The sequence below is a fragment of the Cicer arietinum genome, chromosome 7, assembly GCF_000331145.2.
Source record: "Cicer arietinum cultivar CDC Frontier isolate Library 1 chromosome 7, Cicar.CDCFrontier_v2.0, whole genome shotgun sequence".
NCBI classification, from domain to species: domain Eukaryota; kingdom Viridiplantae; phylum Streptophyta; class Magnoliopsida; order Fabales; family Fabaceae; genus Cicer; species Cicer arietinum.
The window spans coordinates 60,734,090-60,746,201 of record NC_021166.2 but is presented as its reverse complement, the minus strand read 5'-3'; positions in this window follow the sequence as shown (position 1 = coordinate 60,746,201).

Here is a 12,112-nt window from a genome sequence, read left to right as displayed (position 1 = left end):
GTAGGAAAATAAATTGAGTACAAACAAAAAATAGATTGACTAAAATAATAGGCAAAAGATTGGATAAAAATGTCATATTTTTTGTTATTTAAAATTAAATAATTGTGTTCTTTTATGTCATTTTATATTGTTAACTAACTCACGATGCATTAACATAGAGCATCGAGAGTTTGTCAACTAAAAAACGGAAACGTTTAATGGAATGCATCTTTGTGAATAAATCAGCAATCTGTAAATAAGAAGAGACAAACGATAGAGTAATGGTTCCATGCTGAAGATGATGACGAGTAAAATGACAATCAATCTCAATGTGTTTGGTACGTTATGAAAGACCAAGTTGTGAGCAATTTGAATAGCACTCTTGTTATCGTAGTGCATCGGAGTTGGTTCAGAAAGAGAGATTCCCATATCAGACAAAAGTCAACACAATCAAATTATTTCAGCGGTAGTGGATGCCATAACACGATAATCAGCTTCTGTAGAGGAGCGAGAGACAATGTCTTGTTTCTTACTCTTCCAAGAAATAATAGAGTCTCCAAGAAAGATACAAAACCCTGTGGTGGACTTACGATATATGGTGTCACCAGCCCAATCAGCATCAGAATAAGCTCGTAACTCTAATGAGGATGACGATGGAAAAAAGAAGGCTTTGAAATTGAGTTCCTCGAAGATAACGAAGAATCCGAATAACTGATGCCCAATGTACTGTAGTGGGAGAGACAAAAAACTGACTAACAACATGAACATCATAAGCAATGTCAGGTTTGGTAATCGTAAGATACACTAAGCTGCCAACCAAAGTACGATATAAAGTGGAATCTGGTAAAGGAACACCATCCGATGGAGCATATTTCACATTCAACTCAAGAGGAGTATCTGTTGCTCTAGTATCAGAAAGACGAGCCTGATCAAGAATGTTGGCAATGTACTTGGATTGAGAAAGAAGGCAACCTCTAGGAGAGTAGACAACTTCAATCCCCAAGAAATAGCGAAGAGTTCCCAAGTCCTTCATCTCGAACTGTTTGGCTAATTGCAATTTCAACTCATTGATTCCACTAACATCATCACCTGTAATAATCATATCATTAACATATAGAGAAAGTATAATGCGACCACAAGTGGTGGACCTTATAAACAATGCAGAATCATGTTCACTAGAGCGAAAACCAAGAGAAGTGATCACAACAGAAAATTTCTCAAACCAAGCTCGAGGAGCCTGTTTAAGACCATATAGAGTCTTTTTTAACTTACATACTTCCCCTTGATTATGAGAAACTCCTTGTGGAGGGACCATATAGACTTCTTCATGAAGCTTACCATTTAAAAAAGCATTTTTGACATCCATTTGGGAAATATGACATTGACGAATATATGCAACTGCAATAAGAGTACGAATAGCAGTCATCTTGGCTACAGGAGCAAAAGTTTCTTCATAATCCATACCATATTGTTGAGAGAAACCCTTAGCAACAAGACGTGCTTTGTAGCGCTCAACTGACCCATCAGACTTAGTTTTGATCTTTTATATCCAACGAGACCCAATAGCACGTTTTCCAGGAGGAAGATGTACTAATTCCCAAGTATTGGTTTTGTGCAATGCAAATAGTTCTTCTGCTATAGCCTGTTGCCAAAGAGGATCAAGAACAACCTCTTTATAGGAAGAGAGCTCAGACAAACTGTGAATAGAGGTTAAGAAAGAAACAAACGAAGTTGAGTAAGTGGAATAGACAAAATCAGGTAACTGAGTAGACTTACGTTGACGAGAGGGGTAACGAGGAGGACCAACAATCGTAGGGGGTGGTTCGACAGCTGGGGGGACCAGAGGGATGTCATCATATGGAGTTTTAGTATTTGTCGTGCAATTATCAACATTACGATCACTAGAAGCATAATCATTAGGACCAAACAGATCAATATGAGTTAGTTCAAAACTCTTAGTAATTTGAGAATAAGAGGAAATAGAGTAAAAAAGAATGTGCTCAAGAAAAACAACATTACGAGATACATAAAGTTTTCTTGCATGAGGATCATAACAACGATAACCCTTTTGACCATCTCCATAACCAAGAAAAACACATATGGTTGAACGAGAAGACAACTTACTGTGCTCTACTTGAGGGAGAAGAACAAAACAAGTAGAACCAAAAACTTTCAAAGAATAGTAATCAGGGGTAGAAGCATATAATTTTTCAAAGGGAGACAAACCTGATATGATACATGATGAAATTCTATTAATAGCATGAACAACAGTAAGAACTGCTTCTCGCCAAAACTCACTAGAAACTGAAGCGGACAACAAAAGGGAACGAGCAGACTCTATAATATGACGGTGTTTCCTATCAGCAACTCCGTTTTGCCGAGGTGTATCAGTACAAGATATTTGGTGGAGGGTGCCATCATAAGCAAGTAATTCAGAAAATTTATTAGAGATATATTCACTACCTAAATCACAACGAGAACACTTTATAACAGAATTATATTGAGTTTTGACCATTGCACGAAACATATGATAAATGTCAAAAAATTCAGACCGATTTTTTATAAGATAAACCCAACAATAACGAGTGTAATCATCAATAAACGAAACATAATATCTAGATCCACCTTTGGTGAGAACCGATGATGGACTCCAAACATCAGAGTGAACTAAATCAAATGGCGCATATGAAACGGAAACGCTTTTACTAAACGGTAAAGCTAGAAGTTTAGTAAGTTTACAACCACAACAATATGAGATATCACAGGTTTGTAACTTTCCTAAGGCTCCAGTAGAAGCCAAATATTTTAATCTACAAGCAGAAACATGTCCAAGGCGAGAATGCCATAAATAAAAACTAGAAGATAAGGAATTCAAGCGAAAACTAGATAATAAGTCAGCAATAGTTGTTGAGGCTGCAGTATCTGAGAGTCGTATGTCATCCCAAACATAAAGTCCCCCCTGTCTATGACATGTCTCAATCATCCTCCCAGAATGTGGATCCTACACACAACAAGAAGTGGAAGAAAACATAACCGAATAACCGAGATCACATATTTGACTAACAGAAGCAAGACTCAAAGTAAGATTACGAATATAATAAATATCAGAAAGAGACATGTTAGGTGTGGAGACAGAACCAACGCCTGCTAGTGGCATAGGAGTGCCATCAACAGTCATAACCGACACAGACGAGACAGGTTTCACAGACACAAAAGATTTATCATTGTATGTCATATGATGAGATGCTCCCGAATCAAGAATCCATATGGAAGGAGATATACCTGACATACCAGAGAAGTTCAAACCTTTAGAAGAGGTGGCATACATGGCATGTGATTGAGTGGCAAGAAGTTTTTGAAGCTATTATGCAATATCAGATATTTGGGAAGCAGTCTCAGATGAGTATACAGAACCAGAACTAGAGCCAATGGTAGGAGGGGCAGAAGCAACAACATTGGACGATGGCCCCCTAAAATTCTTCTTATGTGCTCTCTCCAATTTCGGACAATGTGTTTTCCAATGTGCTTGAAGTGAATCATCCTTAGCACCAGCCATAACAAATAATGACAGGAAAATATGACAAATACAATCACTAAGACAAAATACATTAGGGATAATTTGGTGCTGTGCTAGCACGATTTCTCCCCCTCCAGACGTCGTTTCGCCGATCCGACCGTTGAAGACGAATACCTGAATGTTGCGAACCCGCTGTCCAAAAAATCAGCCCGATTCAACGGTTAACGAATGCGCAATCAATGTTTTTGTGAGACTGATTTAACAAAATCCGGAATAGGGTTACTCTTCTTTTTTCTCTTTTGGTGGTTGTCTTTTCTATCAAAATAGTCTCTCTCTTTTCTCTTTTGGTAGTTGTCTTGTAATAAGGTTATAATGAGTATATATATATATAAAAAATAAAATGTCTAAAATACCCTTACTACTAATATATAATAACATTATCTAACATACATCACTTCGTAAGATTTGAAATTGAAAACATATATTATATAGTGTGATTCCTCAATCCATCTCACTCTTTTTTGGGGTGAATTCTCTCTATCTTATTTTGTTTGATATTTTTTTCTACCTTTTTACTATTGAACTTTCTTTTTACAACCAATGATATATGTGTTGTTCTAGGACACAAATCAATCACCAAAAACATTAATTTGCAAACAAATATACCATATCAAAATCAAAATTGTAAACCTATACTAACAAGTCAATCCAAGGAATACAGAGACTAATTTACATATAAAAAACACAACTTGAAGGTTCAATTTGACAAATACTGAAAATGGTTTGTTTTCCACAAAATTAAAAGCATTGACTTACAGATTGGGGAACATAGAATGAGGATCGAAAGAGTCTTTTGGGTTACTCATGAGAGACCGTATGTAAAGATCACAAGACAAATATAGATTTTTGACCAAAACATCATTAGAACCTTGTGGAACCTTTATAGTTATGTTTGATTATATTTTATGAATTTGTTCTACCTTTTTTATTTATGTTATATTTATTCAAATATAGAAGTACAAAAGTGACCTTCAACAATATAAATTGAAGTTGAAGTATTATAAGATTTATTCTATAGTTTTTTTTGTGACTATACATTTATTTGATGTTGTTTTAATGATTTTGTTAAGTAGTATTTATAAATTTTTTCTTCTTGAAAGGCAAGGGTGGATATATAGACAAAAGATAAGTATTTATGATTTATATTTATAAATGCATGAATGCATTATTTTAATGTTATTTGTTTCAAACCTAATGAAGCTTTATATTTGTAGAGTTATATATTTACAGCGCTTTTAAGTTGTTTACAACGCTCTTTTTAAGCTGTTTACAACACTTTTTTAAGTTGTTTGCAAGCGTTATAGTATCTAGTGTTGTTAAAAGATACAATAACGCTATTTAAAATAAAAAAGCGCTATAATATATAACGCTCAACACTTCTCTTAGAGTAGTTTTACATCGCTTTTCTTAAAATGCATTGTAATATGTGCATATAAAGCGCGCTTGTTATACTAGTTGTACATTGCTTTTTGAAAAAATCGTTGTAAATCTATTCTAAAAAGCGCTGCTTGTTGTACTAGTTTTATAATTTTTTTTTCTTCAAAAAAGTGTTGTAATAGGTGCATTCTTATATTAGTTTTACAGCGCTTTTACACAAAAACATTGTAATAGGTGCATTTCTATATTAGTTTTACAGCGTCTTTTATAAGCGCTGTAAATCTGATTGACATTTTTTAATGACATTTTTAAATAAGCGCTGGTTTGTATAAACAGGTCTTTAATGTCATTGTTTAAAGAAGCGTTGTCTTTCAATTTTTTTCCAAAATCATATTCATCAAGCACATATTGATACAATTGCAGTTTTCAGTACATATTCACAACAACAAGTTTAATTACTATATTCAGTACATATTCATAGCAACAATGTCATATTCACAACAATTACATATTCACATTATCAATTACATATGCACAACAACAATCATGTCAATAATTAAAATAATGATCAACAATTTTCAGCAATTTCCAGCATGCCAATTTCCCATTAATATAATAAAATAAACTAGTTAAAATAATGATCAGTTTACACAAAAATATACAATATATAATAGTTTACAATGTGAAACTCATCTATTAATAAATTATATAACTTTCAGTTCGATCACATACTGACACCAGTCTTCCTTTATTTCAGTTAGATCACTTTCAAAGTATGGTGAATAAGATTTGTCAAAGTACTATGCGATATAATATTTGAACATAAACAAGTTAGAATCAAATATATATATATATATATATAGTTTATATATGAAAATCAAAATATAATGAAAATAACGTACCGTTTCTGGAATTATATTTTGATTTATATCAACAATCTCCTTCATGAATCGCAATATATAGTACTATCCACAATCTATGTTGTTAGTTTGACGAGGATATTCTTTATATCCGAGTGATTGTTATAATGATCGTGCAGTGAATCTAAATAGTATATAATTTCATATGTGGCATTGATGACAAACAACACCCAATGTTGCCTACAACAACAAAAATTTGGTTGAAAACTTTTTTATACAACTGATAAAGTATCATAAATTAAAAAAAGATATAGATAAAGAATATATAATTACCCTGAATTATATGGCGCAAGAAACAGTTTATCATTCTCTTTATTTTCCAAAAGTATATCAACGACATATTTTTTGAAGTTAACTAGATCGAGTTTAAACATGGACAAGTTATGGGGAAATAAGAATAAAAATTTATCTGACAATTTACGCATGCACCCCAACTTTTCATACAAAAACCTTCGATGAAAATATCAAATTAGATTAATTACCAACAAATTAGCTTATGGGCAGTGATGCAATTACCTAATGTATATGCATATGACAGTAGCACTCAGCTCCTTATGATTGAGAAGTTCATATATGTGCTCTTTATCAAGTAATTCTTCATACTCATTTCTGAAAATACCTTTCTTCATGTGTATGATACGTGAATCATTGCTGTACATATTCATTTTTGCTTGTATGTCAAGATACGACTCAAATCGAGAAAGACGTGGATGACTTATTTTAGGAGCAACAATTGATTTTCCACGATCCATGTTTTGAATTTTTCCAGCTTTATTTTTACCACGAACCTGCATTTGCGGTACAACGGGTTTTGCTTGAATCTGAAAAAATGAGATTGATCAGTTTGTTAATTATTATAGTAAGCTAATCATTTCATATTCAATTGATGTATATGTCAAACCTTTTCTGGTGAAGTGACTGATTCATTTTGAGGAATCTTCTTATCATTCCCCTTAGACTTTGTAAGAATCGAAATAAATGTGAAATTAAAGTTAACAGCGGAAAAATTAGAAATTAAACATAATCAATCATAATCATACAATTAAACATACATAGCAATTAAACATACTGTATCTATGCCAACAAGATTTTTGGGTCAGCCACGTAACTACCTATTGCTTCTCCCAAAAAATTCATATCTTCATCGTTGTCGGGTATAGGCAATGGTGCAAGTGGTTCAAAAGCAAACACAAGTGAAACTTTAACATGACCAACAAAGATTGGAGTATGATGTAATACTTCTCCCAAGGTATTGTACAATGTTTCTTTTCCAACCATGTGATGAGTAGGGGAGGATAAATATAGCACGCAAGATGAGACACCCTAAATCAATGGTTAATACATATGTATGTGAAACAATTAGGTTGAATGAATTTCTTATTTCATTAAGTAATTAATTACATCCAGAAGACTTTTACGACCAATGTTGCAACTACCATTTTCACTATCTAGTTGTATTTCATGTTGCTTTTCCTCTAGAAGACTTTTACCTCCAGAAGTTGTAATTACATCCAGAAGACTTTTACGACCAACGTTGCAACTACCATTACCCGAAGTTGCTTTTCCTTATTTGTTTTCACCAAAAATGCAACTTGCTCTGTTAGGATTTTCAACTTATTTAGTACTTCCTCATTAGATGGATTTGTGCGCTTTTCATGTGAAAAATAACTTTTTGGAGTTACGCCAAATCATTTACTCCTCACACGACCAGAATATTCAGGAACATTAAATACCTTACCAAGTATGTCCCTGCAACTAACTTGTTTATTTTCATCTGTATTTTTAGAACATTGTTCTAGATTCTCCTAAAATACATGTATGATTAAAAAGATAAGTTCAATATCATTTTTAAAATACAATATTAAAATATATTAAAGTGATAATATACTTACACATTGTGTTATCACTTGTTGAACATTTTCATTATCAACTATTCCATCTTTATTCGAACGAGCCTCATTCCACAAAATATGACGACCTAATGGTTGATCGAATTTCGTCTCTTGAAGCTATTCGTTAAGACATAAACAAAATATTAGTTAGAAACTATAGTTTATAATCTACCACATTATATAAAAAGTGATGTTTGTATGGATGCATTGGATTTTTTGCTCTCTCTCGATTTGCTGTACTTATACTCTCTCTATATAAAAAATAACGATCGTGTAAAAAAATATGCTACGAATATGAATAAAACACAAATGCTAATAAATTAATATTACCACAAAAGCGAGATTTGGATGTTTAGCTACAAAAGTGCTCCATTCTTCATTTGATATTAGTGTTTGTATATTTTTGGAGCTTCAACATTCAAATTTTCATCCCGATCTCTTAAGTAGCAATTTGACAAATGAGATCTAAATCCTCTGTGTATTTTTCCAGCAACTCTAAGTACATCATTTTTTTCGCACCTCATCAACGAAATCAAATAAAGATAGAGTATGAGTAAAAGTATTTCAATGGAAAAAATTCTAAGTAAGAAAAAAGTGAGTAAAAAAGTTACTTGTATATCATTCCACAATATATCTTTAGCATCCTTCAAAGCTTTATCTCTCCAATCATCAATTGTTATTGGGATATTTTGATGAACAACTGCACCAATGTAACTTACCATCATTGAACTGTTGGGCTCAATTGGCTGACCACTTTGATTCCATCCCACCTAATAAACTCATAGAGTAAGTGCATGCTTTCAAAAAAGATAAAAAAAAATAAATTATAAACAAAGTATAGTATACCTCAAATTTAATTCCATTACTTCTTGCTTTGATTACCTTTTGCATAATAGTTGTCCCACGTTTAACTTTGTTTTCATAACTCTTAGTATTGACAACTTCATCATTTTGATGATCTAAATCATTATTAGAATCCATTTATCTATACATTTCATACAGTTTAATTATAAGTTATGTATAACTTCAACAAGTTCAACATGCAGTTTAGTGACAACAACAAATTAATAAATACAATATCTAACAACAACAATATCTAAGAGTTTAGGGTTACGACTTTGCTTAAGTAGGAACAACGAAAAGAGGGCGCATAAATACGTATGGAGAGGGTTCGTATGGAGGGTTCACATGGATAATAGTGAAGATGGTTCTTATGGAGAGGGTTCTTAGGGATAGTAGTGAAGAGGGTTCGTAGGGATAGTAGTGAAGAGGGAGAAAATTGTCAGTAGGGTTCGTATGGAGAGTAACGAAGATGAAGAGTACGTAATGAAGATGAAAATGAGGAGGTTTTGCACTGTCAAGTTCGTATGGAGAGTACGTAATGAAGAGGAAACTGAAGTAGTTTCTTATTAATAGTTTACTTAAAGACCATTTTACAACGCTTGTCCAAAAAGGGATTTAAAAGACCTAACCCTATTACAACGCTTTCTTAACAAGTGCTTTAAAAGACTATATAAAAAACAATTTAAAAAGACTATATAAAAGGCGCTATATGAACATTTTACAATGCTTATGGACAAAAAGCGTTGTTAATGATAAAAAACATTGTATATGAGCATTTTTTAAAATCCTTTTACATCGCTTATAGAAGAAGCGTTATAAAATATTTATAATTTAATTTTTTGAAAGTCTTTTATAGCACTTATGGAACAAGCGCTGTAAATTATTTTTAATTTAATTTTTAAGCTTTTTAAAGTGCTTATGGACAAAAGCGCGGTAAGATGATTTGTATTTTAATTTTTGAAAGCATTTTACAACGCTTATGGATAAAAGCGCTTTAAAATTACAAGTTTATGTTCAGTTCAAGTTAAATATACTAAATTACAATTTCAGTTCAGTTTCAGTAAAATACCTATATTTGGATTTTTTTTTCCAAATACTTAGTTAAATACCTATAAATCAATGCTAAATTACATGATCAGTTCAAATTGGAATCAATTCAAGTTCGAGGAAAATGCCCAGTCAAACATAGCTTTTTCAAGTTCAAGTTCAGTATAAGCAGAAAATCAGTATAAGTAGAAAATCAAATATGGTTCAAGCTAAATGCTAAAATACTTAGTTCTGACATGTCAAACACTTAAATTATATGAACTTAGTATAAATTACATGATGAGTTCAAATTACAAGGCTTATATAAAACACTTAAACACCTTAAGATGCCCTTCTTCTTTTTCTGGTGGGATTCACATTTGTTTGTTCTTTAATGATACGAAACGATTGATTAATCTAAATTCCCTCATCATGATCATCTTTAAGATATAAACCATCATCAGTTGAATCAATTTCACGTAGTTGTGATATCGTAAAGAAAAGATCATTACCAACATCTTCATCATTATTGTTATCATCACATATTTTATTGGTCGATAGGACAATGGACCATATATCATCAGCAAGATCATTGACATAAAACACTTGCTGAGCTTGCGACGCTAAAATAAAAGGCTCATCTTTGTATCCCACCATATTAAAATCGACAAGCAAGAATCCTGACTCATCAATCCAAACGCCATTATTATTATTATCAACCCACTTGCAACCAAAAATGGAAACACGAAACATTGTGTAATCTAACTCCCATATATGCTTGATAACCCCAAAATATGATAAATTAGCATATATTTGATTTTTGTCTTTAGCACTTGAGATATGCATCGCTTCAGCTACGAAAGTGACTCCGCTATTTTGCATAGTGGTTTGATCATCTTGTTCTTTGGTATAAAATGTGTAGCTGTTAATTACATAACTCGTGTAAGAAAAGACATGTAAACTCGGACCATTTGCTAGCCACCTCAATCTCTATGAAATTGAACTGGTCTCTATATCAAACTTTGAGTTAATTTGATTTTTTAGCCATGTTATAAAACTTCGATTGTGATCTCGTGTTATCCAATTTTGATTCCTATTCATGTTCAAACTAGATAATTGATCCATGTGTATTGTAACATTCGGTTGAACCTCATCATCAATGTGCAGAACATACAATTGTGTCTTCTCCCGTTGTGTTCTTGATATAGTCATTACTCTCTTTTCAATTATCCATTCTCCTGTTATTCTTCTCGAATGATGAGACATGGGAAGCCATATGGATTCAGCTAGGATAGATATTTAGTACAAAATTTAGCAGCTTCTTTAACAATGTACCGTTCAACAATACAACCTTCTGGTTGACTTCTACTTTTTACGTACCCTTTTAATATTTTCATATATCGTTCTATCGGATACATCCATCTCATATAAGCTGACCCACAAAGTTGTGTCTCCTTAACAAGATGAATAGTAAAGTGAACCATTATATCAAAAAACAAAGATGGGAAATACATTTCAAACTCACAAAAAGTAACAACAATTTTCCTCTACAATGTCGGTAATTTCTGAGGATCGATCACTTTACTACAAATTTATCTAAAGAAGAAACATAATTTATTTATGGCTCATTGAACCTTTTCAGGTAAAATGAAACGTATACTTATTGGTAGCAATTGCTCGATTAGAACATAACAATCATGGGTTTTCAAACCTTTTAACTTGAGGTATTTCATACAAACTAAATTTTTTATGTTTGAAGAGTATCCTTCTAGAACTTTAACTTCGTGTAGAAATTTACATAAAACAATTTTTTCTTTCTAGATAGAGTATGAGCAGCTGGAGGTAGATATGTGCGATTTCCTTTCTTTACGGGACCCAATTCATTTTTTATTCCCATATCAACCAAGTCCAATCTTGCATTGATGTCATCCTTAGAATTTCCTGGAACATTGAGTAACGTACCAATAACACTATCAAATACATTTTTTTTAATATGCATCACATCGAGAAAAGGCCTTATATACAATGACTTCCCATATGGCAATTCAAAGAAAATTGACTTTTTTTTCCACCCAGTTTTGACAAGCTCTCCTGCAAAAGGTTTTCCATATTTATTGGTCAAACCTTGCACTTTTTCAAATATTTGATATCCATTCGGTGCTAAAGGAGCAATACCTTCCTCTGATTTTCCATTGAATGCATTTCTCCACCCAAGATACTGATGACTAAAAGGTAAAAATCTATGATGTCTAAGAAATATGTTCTTCTTACAATGTTTCAACTGTATCCAATCTATACTCTCTTCACATATAGGACATGCACACTAACCTTTAATGCTATATCCTGATAAATTACCATATGTTGGAAAATCATTAATTGTGCCGAACAACATAGTCCTCAAATTAAAAATTCTTCCTTATACCCATCATAAACTTCCACACATGTCTCCCACATATTTTGTAAATCCTCAATTAAATGACTCAAGTATACGTCGATAT